The sequence below is a fragment of the Schistocerca piceifrons genome, chromosome 2, assembly GCF_021461385.2.
Source record: "Schistocerca piceifrons isolate TAMUIC-IGC-003096 chromosome 2, iqSchPice1.1, whole genome shotgun sequence".
NCBI classification, from domain to species: domain Eukaryota; kingdom Metazoa; phylum Arthropoda; class Insecta; order Orthoptera; family Acrididae; genus Schistocerca; species Schistocerca piceifrons.
The window spans coordinates 1,113,802,832-1,113,818,422 of NC_060139.1; the positions used below are offsets into that span (position 1 = coordinate 1,113,802,832).

Below are 15,591 nucleotides of genomic sequence, written 5' to 3' on the forward strand. Positions count from 1 at the left end.
AGTAGTAAAAGGCATCTACTAAATTTTGGTTACATGATAATTCACGCAGATCTAAAGGCTTTGAAGTCTACTGAATACTTAGGAATTACATTTACAAATAACTTAAATTGGAATGCTCATATAGATAATGCGGTGGGAAAGCAAACAAAAGACTGTGATTTAATAGTAAAACATTTAGAAGATTAGGATTACTAAAGAGACTATCTACAACTATACTTGTCTGTCCTCTTTTGGAGTATTCTGCATGGTGTGGGATCCTTACCAGATAGGACTGACAGAGGACATTATTCAAAAGTTCAAAGAAGGGCAGCTCATTTTGTTTTATTGGGAAACAGGAAAGTGCATGCCACAGATATCGCATGTGAATTGGGGTGGCAGTCATTAAAGCAAAAGCATTTTGCTGGAGCAGGTTCTTAAAATTTCAATCGTCAACTTTCTCCTCTGAATGTGAAAATATTTTGTTAGAGCCCTCTTATATAGAGAGAAATGATCTTGTAATAAAATAAGAGAAATCAGAACTTGTACGGAAATATTGAAGTGTTTGGTTTTCCTCAAATGCTGTAGTGGAGTGGAATGGTAGATAAATAGGTTGAGGGTGGTTCTCTGAACCCTCTGCCAGCATTTAATTGTGAATTACAGACTAGTCATGCAGATATAGATAATGTAGATAGGCTTTCAATATTGCGCACTGATTCTCTAATGTTATACATTGCTCAAATACTTTCGTGGTGCTTTGGAGTGACCCCTTTAAAATAACACTTTACCAGTCTTCTTAATATGTATTTTGGTAACCAGGTTGATAAGAAGTTACAACAATACTCTCTTATTACTCCCCAGTTTTGGGTTATATTAATGAACAAGATCGCCGTAGTGTTCCATAACAATTACGGGCTGAAGTTTACTGCTGATGGAACCAATATGATTTTCTGTGTTTCTGAGCATACAGGTTGTGTACGCTGTTTGGAGTCTGGTGTATGCTGAATCAAATGTTTTTATTGTTGTGATCTTCCATCTGGAGATTGGTTTCATGGAGTTGCCCATGCTAGCCTATCCTGTGTGACCGTCTTCACCTCTGCATAACTACTGCAGCGTACAGTAACTTGAACTTGCTTACTGCAGTCAGTTTTTGGTCTCCTACAGTTGTTACCCCCATTATATTCACAGATGACCACATATTGTGGAAATTGCATACTGTAATGTAGGATGCAATAATAACGTATGGAAGGTTTCTGTTGAAAATTACGAATTATTTAGGAATAAAGGAGATGGCTCACCAAAAGGCAGAAGCACTGTCTCATCGATAGGCACACGAACAAAAGGTATGTAGAATGAGATTTTCACTGTGCAGTGGAGTGTGCACTGAAATGAAACTTCCTGGCAGATAAACACCGTGTGCCGGACCAAGAGTCGAACTTGGGGCCTTTGCCATTCGTGGGCAAGTGCTCTACCATCTGAGCTATCCATGCATGACTCACGACCCGTCCTCACAGCTTTACTTCCACCAGTACCTCGCCTTCTACCTTCCAAACAAAGGTACGTTGCTTGGTGAGCTTCCAGAATGCACTTTCTTTTTCTAGCTGTAGGGAAAACATGCGCGCGCGCACACACACACACACACACAGACACACACACACACACACACACACACACACACACAAAACACACGCGCATGTCTCCTTATGTTGTGGTCGCTCAACTGCCAGCTCTTTACTGGCCCACGGTGAGTGTTCTGGAGTGAGGTGGGGCTTTAGAGTGGGGTAGGATGGGGTGGGTTGAGGCAATGTGAGAGATGGAGAGAGATGGGAGGGGTTTGGAGGGAAGCATTTAGTGGCATCAAATGAAAAAACTACAAAGAACGAAATTCGTCTAGCTTGAAGGGAGAAACCAGATGGCGCTATGGTTGGCCTGCTAGATGGCACTGCCATAGGTCAAACTCATATCAACTGCATTTTTTAAAAATAGGAATCCCCATTTTTTTATTACATATTCATGTAGTACATAAAGAAATATGAATGTTTTAGCTGGACCACTTTTTTCGCTTTGTGATAGATGGGGCTGTAATAGTCAAAAATGGTTCAAATGGCTCTGAGCACTATGGGACTCAACTGCTGTGGTCATCAGTCCCCTAGAACTTAGAACTACTTAAACCAAACTAACCTAAGGACATCACACACATCCATGCCCGAGGCAGGATTCGAACCTGCGACCGTAGCAGTCGCATGGTTCCTGACTGCGCCCCTAGAACCGCGAGACCACCGCGGCCGGCTTCCAACAGTGGACAAACACATTATCAAACAGGAGGTCATAGTGTTTTGTCTCATCAGTTTATATATTCAATGCTTGAATGAAAGGTGTGCTCTTTTCCTTTTTTCTGCCATTGCATGTATGTGTAAAGCAGGATGTTCTACCATTTGGGCTTGTTTATATGAAGGCTGTCAGCGTTACCACCTGCACAGATACTAAATGCTCCTTTTGTGAAGACCTTTTATCTTGAGAACACTTTTAACTTTGTTTCACAAATGGCAGCACAGTTTCAAGAAAGCTTCTTAATTTAATGTAATAGTTAAAATAATACCTTCAGCAAAAGATGTGTGCGTTGGAGTGGGGAAAAAGATTGGAGATGTATGCAGTTTAATTTTTGTAAATTGTTAAGAAGGTTAACAGCTTGGCATGCTAAGATAAATTCAGACATTCTCTAAAAAAAGAGAAAAAGATTAATTTAACAGAATCAGTGAGGTATACAAATATAACAACAGACTTGTAGAACCATTATTTTGTAGGTTAGATTAGATTAGATTCAGCTTTTGTTCCAAGACCCAAAACATGAGATGATTCTCATGGGTGAGTAACATGCCAGAAAGTATAACATAAAAAATATAAAACATTTGAATACCCTGATCGTTTGTCAGGAGATTGTCAAACTAGGTGAATACAATACAAACTGGAACAGCTAATATTTTCAGAATTGATACGCTGTCAGACTCAAACATTGTTATGCACTATTAATAAATTTATCAAACAAAAAGTACATAATTTTGACTGTTATGACAAAGTGCTCTCAGAACTGAAATCTAACAGACATTCTTATTTAAGCTGGCCTAACAGCCACTGTTAAGATATTCATCTATAGGGTCTTTCAAACTCTGTTTAAACCATGCTTTATCTGATACCAAGTTTTTAATGGTGTCTTTCTTCCACAGATAAATTGTGTTGTAATGCGAGGTTTTAATGAAGATGAAGTGTGCAGTTTTGTGTAGTTAACAAAAGAGAGTAATGTTGACGTAAGATTTATCGAGTACATGCCTTTCAGCGGCAACAAATGGAATGATGGGAAGATGGTCTCATTTAGTGAAATGCTCCAAATAATTAGAAAGCAGTGGCCTAATTTCGATCCTCTTCCCAATGGGCCCAATGATACCTCAAAGGTACGTGCAGTATTACATATGAACATACATTGAAAATAATTTAATGTTTATGACTTACTACCAATCACAAGAATACTTCACATCTGCTGGTGGTATGAGAGATGGACTGGTTTAGTTATATATTTCTCATCCCATTCAGTAAGTCTGTCCTGGCCTGGCTTTCTCTGTAGCTTTTCTGCAACTCTCCCCATTTCCTAAACCTTGACAAGCCTTTTCTTTCTTCCCTTTTCCTTCCCCTTCATTGTTTCTGCCAGAAGAAGAAGCCACTGGCTCCGAAAGCTTGCTCATTTCCGTAACTTTAAGGGGAGTTAGAAGGGGAAAACATTCTTTTTCACTTTTTCGGGTTTTTATCTGATAATAAAATTTGCAATTTTCCAAATAAAATGATATGTATATTACTTATAAACTTGCGTGGGAAGCATTTTATTTTATTTTCTAAAATATAATCTACACCAGTTGAAAATGTTAAAATTTTTACATGCATTATTTCAAGACCTAATAAAATCGGTAATTTTTTATATACAGGGTAGTCCATTGATCATGACCGGGCCAAATATCTCTCGAAATAAGTGTCAAACGAAAAAACTACAAAGAACGAAATTTGTCTAGCTGGAAGGGAGAAACCAGCTGGCGCAATGGTTGGCCTGCTATAAGGCACTGCCATAGCTCAAACTGATATCAACTGTGTTTTTTAAAATAGGAACCCCATTTTTTATTACATATTCGTGTAATATGTAAAGAAATAGGAATGTTTTAGTTGGACCACTTTTTTCGCTTTGTGATAGATGGCGCTGTAATAGTCACAAACATATGGCTCATAATTTTAGACGAACAGTTGGTAACAGGTAGGTTTTTTAAATTAAAATACAGAACGTAGGTACATTTGAACATTTTATTTCGGTTGTTCCAATGTGATACATGTACCTTTGTGAACTTATCATTTCTAAGAAAGCATGCTGTTACGGTGTGATTACCTGTGAATACCACATTAATGCAATCAATGCTTAAAATGATGTCTGTCAACCTCAATGCCTTTGGCAATAAGTGTAATGAAATTCCTCTCAACAGTGAGTAGTTCGCCTTCCGTAATGTTCGCACATGCATTGACAATGCACTGACGCATGTTGTCAGGCATTGTTGGTGGATCACAATAGCAAATATCCTCCAACTTTCCCCACAGAAAGAAATCTGGGGACGTCAGATCCGGTGAACGTTTGGGCCATGGTATGGTGCTTTGACGACCAATCCACCTGTCATGAAATATGCTATTCAATACTGCTTCAACCGCACGCAATCTATGTGCCGGACATCCATCATGTTGGAAGTACATCGCCATTCTGTCATGCAGTGAAACATCTTGTAGTAACATTGGTAGAACATTACGCAGGCAATCAGCATACATTGCACCATTTAGATTGCCATCGATAAAATGGGGGCCAATTATCCTTCCTCCCCTAATGCCACACCATACATTAACCTGCCAAGGTCGCTGCTGTTCCACTTGTCACTGCCATCGTAGATATTCCGTTGGCCAATAGTGCATATTATGGCAGTTTAGGTTACCGCTGTTGGTGAATGATGCTTCATCCCTAAATTGAACGCATGCAAAAAATCTTTCAACGTTCTGTAATTTCTCTTGTGCCCTGTGGCAGAACTGTACATGACGTTCAATGTCATCGCCATGCAATTCCTGGTACATAGAAATATGGTACGGGTGCAATCGATGTTGATGTAGCATTCTCAACACCGACGTTTTTGAGATTCCCAATTCTCGCGCAATTTGTCTGCTACTGATGTGTGGATTAGCTGCCCCAGCAGATAAAACACCTACTAGGGCATCATCATCTTTTGTTGCAGGTCGTGGTTGGTATTTCACATGTGGCTGGACACTTCCTGTTTCCTTAAATAATGTAACTATCCGGCGAATGGTCCGGACACTTCGATGATGTCGTCCAGGATACCGAGCAGCATACACAGCACACACCCCTTGGGAATTTGATCACAATAACCATACATCAACACGATATCGACCTTTTCCGCAATTGGTAAACGGTCCATTTTAACACGGGTAATGTATCACGAAGCAAATACCGTCCGCACTGGCGGAATGTTATGTGATACCACATACTTATATGTTTGTGACTATTACAGCAGCTGGCCAGAGTGGCCGAGCGGTGCTAGGCACTACAGTCTGGAAACGCGCGTCCGCTACGGTCGCAGGTTCGAATCCTGCCTTGGGCATGGATGTGTGTGATGTCCTTAGGTTAGTTAGGTTTAAGTATTTCTAAGTTCTAGGGGACTGATGACCTCAGAAGTTAAGTCCCATAGTGCTCAGAGCCATTTGAACCATTTTTGACTATTACAGCCCCATCTATCACAAAGCGAAAAAAGTGGTCCAGCTAAAACATTCATATTTCTTTACGTACTACATGAATATGTAATAAAAAATGGGGGTTCCTATTTTTAAAAAATGCAGTTGATATGAGTTTGACCTATGGCAGCGCCATCTAGCAGGCCAACCATAGCGCCATCTGGTTTCTCCCTTCAAGCTAGACGAATTTTGTTCTTTGTAGTTTTTTCATTTGATGCTTATTTCGTGAGATATTTGGCCCGGTCACTATCAATGGACCACCCTGTAGAAAGCTGTGGATTGCTGTGTTATAAAGGTTAAATTATGTGTTTGTATTGGTAGCAGTGTCAAAAATAGTATCGGATCTTTTCATAGTATAAACATGCTTTGTATATCGAAGTGCTAACGTTTTTCCGAGGAAAAGTGACGAATAGACTGGTAAATCTCTCAAAAAGTATGACTCCAAAATGAAGTGTTTTTAAGAAATGTAGTTTTCATGGTAATAAAATTTTGAATAAAGAGAAACATTGTATTCAGCATGCGGTGTGTGAAGTTACAGACAATGAAATACTGGCAAACTCATGAGTATCTAGAGAAACACCCATTAGTGCTTCGAAGATTAAAATAAAACATAGTGATAACACAGTTATCTCAAAACAAACCTCATGTAAACGGTAGGTTAGGTTATATTCTGATACATTTACACATCCTAATAGGGATGTTATGTGAATGTGTGTGCTGTATGTATGTGGAGGGCCAGTTAGTTTACATGAAGACATTGAGGTATCAAATGGACTAGCCAGGAAACTTATCATTAATTATGCCAGTTGTAAATATACTCATTCATTTTGGAGTTCTGATAAGTGTAAAGATAATTATTTTAAAATAAATATTAGGTGGTCTTATGGATTGAGAGCTATTGGCAAAGGACACACTGCAGCAGAAACAATGTGTGTCGTGATGTATATGCCACGCCCACTTTGTAAAATGGACAAGTATGCAGGATTTATTGGAGCTGCTGTGAAATCAGCTGCATGTGAGTCAATTAAGGGTGCTGCAAATGAAGCTGCTGAAATAAACGATGGTATGATTGACATATCAGTAGCTTTTGGGGCACTTGGTAGAAGTGCAGCTGCAGTTCTAAGAATTCTGTTGCTACAGTGACCAGTGTGGATACTGGAAAGCTAATAGATTTCCAAATTTTAACCAAATATTGTTATAAGTATAAACCAGGGAATGAAGAAGGGCATATCTGTGACAGAAATTATGAAGGACAACTAGTCGTATGGAGGCCTGTGCAGCTGTTGAAATTTATAATCGATCTGTAAACTAAAGGGGAGTGTGTTACACTAAGTTCTTAGGTTAGACAGACTCAAATACATATAACAGTGTAGTAGCCACTCAGCCTTATGGTGAGAAGCTTATCACAGAAATGGAATGTGTTGGTCATGTCCAGAAGAGGATGGGTACCAGATTGAGGAAGTTGAAACAAAGTTTGAGAGACAAGAAACTTTCAGGTGGTAAGATCATAAGAAGCAGGCTGACAGACAACATGATTGATTAACCACAACAGTATTATGAGATTGCCATTAGAAATAATACTGAGGATTTGTTGAAAATGAAGCAGACAGTATGGGCTACCTTCTTCCAGAGACTGTCAGCTGATGATAAACCAGTACACCATCTTTGCCCTCCTGGATCTGGTTCATGGTGCAATTACCGCAATGCCCAGTACTCAAACAGGTCATACAGCCATAAACATTCTATCCCAGCAGCAGTTGTGGATATCATAAAACCTGTTTACAGAGACCTGGCAATCCTGAATTATTGAAGAAGTGTCTGCATTGTCAGACTCAAAATCCCAACGAGTCGTTCAATAATCTTATAGTGTCAGTGTCATCGTAACTGCCGTCTGCGTCACATCTGCTGTGCAGCGAGCTACGCTAATTTAAGTATCTGAGCTAACTATTTGCAGTATCGTTCTCAGAAACGATAGTGGTCCTCTGGTTTGGAGCCGAGTAGAAGGCTTAAACCAAGGGCTCAGACCACTCTGCGGAGATCTGGGGTGCAAATTTCTCGACCTCCGCTATCGGGTGGAGAAATGTAGGGTCCCCCTGAATAGGTCACGTGTGCACTACATGCAGGAAGCAGCTACAAGTGTAGCGGAGTATGTGTGGAGTGCACATGTGGGTTTTTTAGGTTAGAGAATTCCCTCCCTAGGCCCGAAAAGACACCTCCTGAGATGCGGAAAGGTAGGAGTAGACAAAATGCAACAGGGAATAACAATATTAATGTGCTAATAGTAAACTGCAGGAGCGTCTATAGAAAGGTCCCAGAACTGCTCTGATTAATAAACGGTCACAATGCCCACATAGTACTAGGGACAGAAAGTTGGCTGAAACCAAATGTAAACAGTAATGAAATTCTAAACTCAGATTGGAATGTATACCTCAGAGACAGGCTGGACAGTGAAGGGGGAGGCATGTTTAAGCGATAAGAAGTGCAATAGTATCGAAGGAAATTGATGGAGATTCGAAATGTGAAATAATTTGGGTGAAGGTCACGGTTAAAGCAGGCTCAGACATGGTAATTGGATGTCTCTATAGGCCCCCTGGCTCAGCAGCTGATGTGGCTGAGCACCTGAAGGATAATTTGGAAAATATTTCGAGTAGATTTGCCCATTATGTTATAGTTCTGGGTGGAGATTTTAATTTGCCGGATATAGACTGGGAGACTCAAACTTTCATAACGGGTGGCAGGGGTAAAGAATCCAGTGGAATTTTTTAAGAGCTTTATCTGAAAACTACCTTGAGCAGTTAAACAGAGAACCGACTCGTGGTGATAACATATTAGACCTTCTAGTGACAAACAGACCTGAACTATTTGAAACAGTTAATGCAGAACAGGGAATCAGCGATCATAAAGCAGTTACTGCATCGATGATTTCAGCCGTAAATAGAAATATTAAAAAAGGTACGAAGATTTTTCTGGTTAGCAAAAGTGACAAAAATCAGATTTCAGAGTACCTGACGGCTCAACACAAAAGTTTTGTTTTAAGTACAGATGGTGTTGAGGATCAGTGGACAAAGTTCAAAATCATCGTACAATATGCGTTAGATGAGTATGTGCCAAGCAAGATCGTAAGAGATGGAAAAGAGCCAGCGTGGTACAACAACCGAGTTAGAAAACTGCTGCGGAAGCAAAGGGAACTTCACAGCAAACATAAACATAGCCAACACCTTGCAGACAAACAAAAATTACGCGAAGCGAAATGTAATGTGAGGAGGGCCATGCGAGAGGTGTTAAATGAATTCGAAAGTAAAGTTCTATGTACTGACTTGGCAGAAAATCCTAAGAAATTTTGCTCTTATGTCAAAGCGGTAGGTGGATCAAAACAAAATGTCCAGACACTCTGTGACCAAAAAGGTACTGAAACAGAGGATGATGGACTAAAGGCCGAAATACTAAATGTCTTTTTCCAAAGCTGTTTCACAGACGAAGACTGCACTGTAGTTCCTTCTCTAGATTGTCGCACAGATGACAAAATGGTAGATATTGAAATAGATGACAGAGGGATAGAGAAACAATTAAAATCACTCAAAAGAGGAAAGGCCGCTGGACCTGATGGGATACCAGTTCAATTTTACACAGAGTATGCGAAGGAACTTGCCCCCCTTCTTGCAGCTGTACCGTAGGTCTCTACAAGAGTGTAGCGTTCCAAAGAATTGGAAAAGGGCACAGGTCATCCCCGTTTTCAAGAAGGGACGTCGAACAGATGTGCAGAACTATAGACCTATATCTCTAACGTCGATCAGTTGTAGAATTTTAGAACATGTATTATGTTCGAGTATTATGACTTTTCTGTAAACTAGAAATCTACTCTGTAGGAATCAGCATGGGTTTCGAAAAAGACGATCGGGTGAAACCCAGCTCGTGCTATTCGTCCACGGGACTCAGAGGGCCATAGACACGGGTTCCCAGGTAGATGCTGTGTTTCTTGACTTCCGCAAGGCGTTCGATACAGTTCCCCGCAATTGTTTAATGAACAAAGTAAGAGCATATGGACTATCAGACCAATTATGTGATTGGATTGAAGAGTTGCTAGATAACAGAACGCATCATGTCATTCTCAAGGGAGAGAAGTCTTCCGAAGTAAGAGTGATTTCAGGTGTGCTGCGGGGGATTGTCGTAGGACCGTTGCTATTCACAATATACATAAATGACCTTGTGAATGACATCGGAAGTTCACTGAGGCTTTTTGCGGATGATGCTGTGGTATATTGAGATGTTGCAACAGTGAAAAATTGTACTGAAATGCAGTATGATCTGCAGCGAATTGATGAATGGTGCAGGGAATGGCAATTGAATCTCAATGTAGACAAGTGTAATGTGCTGCGAATACATAGAAAGAAAGATCCCATATTGTTTAGCTACAATATAGCAGGTCAGCAATTGGAAGCAGTTAATTCCATAAATTATCTGGGAGTATGCATTAGGAGTGATTTAAAATGGAATGATCATATAAAGTTGATCGTCGGTAAATCAGATGCCAGACTGAGATTCAGTGGAAGAATTCTAAGGAAATGCAATCCGAAAACAAAGGAATTAGGTTACAGTACACTTGTTCGCCCACTGTTTGAATACTGGTCAGCAGTGTGGGATCCATACCAGATAGGGTTGATAGAAGAGATAGAGAAGATTCAACAGAGAGCAGCATGCTTCGTTATAGGATCATTTAGTAATCGTGAAAGTGTTACGGAGATGTTAGGTAAACTCCAGTGGAAGACTCTGCAGGAGAGATGCTCAGTAGCTCGGTACGGGTTTTTGTTGAAGTTTTGAAAACATACCTTCACCGAGGAGTCAAGCAGTATATTGCTCCCTCCTACGTATATCTCACGAAGAGACCATGAGGATAAAATGAGAGAGATTAGAGCCCGCACAGAGGCATACCGACAATCCTTCTTTCCACGAACAATACGAGACTGGAATAGAAGGGAGAACCAATAGAGGTACTCAAGGTACCCTACACCGTCAGGTGGCTTGAGGAGTATGGATGTAGGTTTGTACTGGTAAAGCAAAGTATGCAGCACAGTTGGCCACTACGGAGTCCAGAAAGAAGAAAACAAGAAAAAACTTAAAAAAGATCAAGAGGATGATATACAGTATGGTGCAGGGTGCTTCTGAGTGACTAAAAATAAAATGTTAAGCATATATTGAGTTACAGTCTATTAAAACTTTAAAAACTCTTCCTGAAAATTTACATTTTCTCTTGCATTTTTCCCTAAATCTCAGAAACTACTTCGAGTAGCGAATTCAAATTTTCAGGGAGTAATAACATACGTATCCTGAGTCTTCTTAACTAAAAGAAAAACATAATGTTATGTATAAATAAAATTATTTAGAATAACATACAAAAAAGTACACAAAATTTTAACTGTGTAATTAAAAAATTGTATTTCCAAAAGCAGTGGCTGAAATGCAATTATTGTAAGACTCAGAACATATAGTTTAATGTGCTGTAAAAGTTTCTTGTCAATGGCTACAGTTGTTCCTGAAATACGGGGAAGTTAAGTCACTAAATTTAACATTGTCAGGATAGGGTGTTCAAACTCCCCTTAATGCACGTTTTCTCCTTCCTCCACTTGGTGAGCGACACATTTATAGTATTTTCACAACAGCAGTAGCTATTTTCTTACAATTTCTTTTTGCCGTCATACCATGTCCCGGGCTTTAAGGGATGTGTGGGATTTATTACCTCAATGAGTGAACACTTCTGTGGCACGTGCAACCGTTTACGGATAACAGCTGATGGCAATTTGGAGGTGTGTCTCTTTGGGAATTCAGAGATATCTCTCAGGTGAGTGATGAAACATAGAATAATCGTGTCCAAGTGAAAATTCGTGTGAGGAAACCATAAAATTACTAGAAGACTGACAGACTGATCAGTATTTTACCTTCAGGAGGTGAAATTCCAAAACTTCTTATAGACACATTCGTTCCTCTTGTCCTCACATTAATCGTGGAGTCCGAGTGACCTTTCAGACCTTCAGAAACTTATCCCTCTTTCCTCTCTCATGAAGAAACTGATAGTTCCAAATGCTGAGTATAGAATAATACTTTTAAACTGTTTGCCATGCACATTAGGTATGTGGTTGGTATATGGAAGAGATAAACTGCAGTTAAATCCAGCAGGTATGAAATGAGTAATCTTTTCTTGAAGTTTTCAGCTTGCACCCTCCTCCCTCCCAGACATACAAACCAGATACCTCTAGCTAAATAATTTGTGAGTATATATAATTTGCCTCTGTCAACATCATGTTACACTAACCTATTTGTGAGATTAAATTAAAGGAAAGTAATCAGGACTGGAAATTATGTAAAGACATTTTTAGCTATGTCCCTAGGTTGTAATAAAGTTAACACAGTATTTCTGTCCATGTGATGGTAACTATGATTCGCCAGCCACCGTTGCCAAGTGGTTCTAGGCGCTTCAGTCCAGAACCGCGCGACTACTACGGTCGCAGGTTTGAATCCTGCCTTGGCTCAGATGTTAAGTCCCATAGTGCCCAGAGCCATTTGAACTGTGATTCATGATTATCAGAGTCTATATGTTCCAAATAAAAATTGGAACTTCCTGTGTATAAATGTACAAATTATTAGACAATGGGACCAACAAGTGACACTTTTAAATTGATGACTAGACTAAGAGATTAATAATAGGAAAAAAACTGCAAGATACTTTGGCGATAAGTTTGTTTCAGGACAAGGTACGAGGGGTGGGGGTGAGAAGAATCAGCTCTCTCTTTGTGAGCATAACAGAAATCCTTTATCAACCCAAGGTAAAATAAGATATAAAAATACAGGGTCAAACAATTAAGTATCTTAAAAACCAAATGACTAATAAAATTGAAAGCTAAGAAAAGTAAGTTCGTAGTAAGTAGGGTGAAACACAGGGGGCTGCAACATATTGCCATTGTTGTTTGACTTGTCTATCAAAGAAAAAAGAAATGGATCAAAACAAAATAAAAGTGAGAATGGAAATGTATCAGAAGCAGATAGGAATAAGCAAGGAACATATTCTTTAATAAATAAAAAAAAACTGACATGTGAGGCAGATGTTCCTACAATTTTATGTTCAAAGCACAGCAGTCTGTGAAAGCAAAATATTTATGACATTGAAAAAAGAAAATCAGTGAGTGAAAAGTGTGTGTTGGTGAATTGTGGTGAAAGACTGGATATTGGAACTTCTGTTAGGCTGCCCAGTATTAGTTAACTTGGTAGTAAAGGAGCAAGTTTGCAAGGGCAGATAACTGTTTGACTACGTAAAATAGAGTGGGAGTATGGAAAAGCTAGTCCAAGATAGGATGAAAAAGATAACAGCAACTTAAAAAATGAATTGATAAGTTACCATGAACCCCATTCCAATCTAGTGAATGCAGTGGTTGACAATATCTTGTGACATTCGCCTATAAGGCTCAAACAATAATTGCTAAATAAAAATACAAAATGTTGACAAGACTGTATCTAAGCTGTCACTCTCTTTTGAAACAAGGGTGTTTAAACCAACAAACACGCAGGAAAGCAGGGACAACTCGCACACTAGAGAAGGATGGGCAGTATCATTGAAGGAGTGAGCATAAACCGTGTGGAATATGTGTGGTACAAGAAATGATAGTAAGAAAAAAAAAGAAGAAGAAGAAGAAGAGGAAAAATGTTGATCTGGAAACAAGGGAATAAAAATTTGCCACGTGAAGAGACAATATGGTACTGTGCTGATGAGTGTGTACAAGTGGTGATATACAATATACATTGATAAAGGAACTCTGCATTGGGCCCAGAAGACCACGCAATGCTCTTCGAGAGATGTTCTCTACTATATATCTATGGAGAGTTAAGGGGTCAGTATACAACTCTCCAGGCTGTTATCAACTTCCAGAAGTTGAAGACACTACTTCTCACTTGAGTAGCTCCTCAGCTGGAACTACAATCAGTGTGTACCCTATTCCAGTCTGTCCACCGAGCAGAATTTCCCGGCTCTACAAGGAATTGAACCTGATCCCTTTCTATGGCATGCCTGTGGCATACTGACTGCATAGCTGTGGCAAGAATCATAATATACACTTGTGAACAATTGAGTTATAACTATTCTGTTTATTGGGGAGAGAGTATGTATATTGCCACCGTGAATGAAATAGTTTAGTGTATCGTAACTGGAATGTATTCAGACCTCGTACTTGTGTGAGACCGCAGTGTCTTAGACACTTGTAGTGTTTGTCTTAGCATGAACTAACCGGTGAGCCTTACTTTCTAGTATTTTTAATTATATATCATTACTGGTGCCTCTGACACTTTTGTGTTGCAATAGCTTGCAATAGCAAACATTGAGTCAACCATGGTTTTTGGATTAGAAGTAGAGGTCAGCTGGGTTGACATTGGGAATAGAGTGATGGGAAGTGGACAATAAGCAGTTATATCGAAGGGTGCATTATTTGATATGTTAAGGTTAATTACAGAATGTGGAGTGGAGAATTTTTCACGTTGAGCAGAAGTAAGTTTACAGGACCAGATGTCAAATTACACATGATCAGTGTGAATCCCTATAGTCAGCATGAACACTGGCACACAGAATAATTTATAGGTAGCCTTGCTGTATATAAAAAATCAGATTTGTGCTGAACTGTCATGAACAAACTGTCACTTCTCTGGAATAAATAGACTCTGATTTGTTAATTACATCTGTGTAAATGAAAAATATAGGAAAAGGTAGAGTGCTGCTTACTGTAGAGGAGACATGTTACATTGTAGACAGGCACAATTAAAAAGGCACTTACACAAAGGTTTCGGCCACAGCCTTTATCAGCAAAAGAGATACAGAGAAACACACACATTCATACACACAGGCAAGCACATGTCACACACATATGACTGCCAACTCCAGCAGCTTGCCTCTAGCTGCTGGACTTGGCAGTTTTTTTTTCTCTGTGTGTGTGTGCATGCGTGCGTGCATACGCGGTGTGCTTGCTTGTGTGTTGTGCCTGTGTGCAACTTTGTTTTCTTTACGGTAAATAGTGATCTATCTTTCCCTGCACTGTTGATATTCCTACCTGGAATTTCCATTGTTTAATCAGTGTAAATAAGAAGGTCACAGTTACATATATTCTGTCACTTGAAGACTAATACATGAAGTCAGTGGACATTATTTTTTATTGCAGAGGATCTTTGTCACCACTAATTATTAATTTTGTGTGCCAGTTAATTAGACTTGGTTTCATCCTTTCCTGGATGTGCCCTTTTTGTTAAATCTTCCTTCAAAAGATCTGATTTACTTCAAGTTAATAAACCTGAGTATTCTGAAAAAGGAGGTGCAGCTTACAGCTGCAGTGTGACAGTTGATCACAGGGTGATTTTATCACTGCCATATCCTGGGTACCCATGGCTCGAGACACTTATTCTATAAGGGTGTGTAGTCATTGGGCTTTCTTGTACCACACTGTCAAAGGTGTACTGTAAGCAGATTTATTCAAGGAAAATACTACCACAGTCAGCAGAGTGAACTGCTATGGGCAACAGGATATCATTGACAGGGGTTACCACTGACTAGCATGGCTTTAGCAGTGAACAGGTGGGCCACAATGTAGCAAATGACTCACCAACTCAGTGACAGTCAATAAACAGTAACCATTCATGCCACTGGGATCTGTCACCTCTTTGTGGGATACAAAGATGCAATCTGCACACTGCTCGTCGCAGTTACAAATTGACAAGGTGGCAGGGTGCAAAATAAGGAGTGATCAAAAAACTTCCATTTGAAGGCTG

At 39.6% G+C, this 15,591-nt stretch overlaps 1 pseudogene; it reads left to right on the plus strand.

Moving 5' to 3' along the window:
• The window catches only part of LOC124776170, a 45,297-nt pseudogene that overhangs the window by 12,631 nt on the left and 17,075 nt on the right, over positions 1-15,591 (plus strand).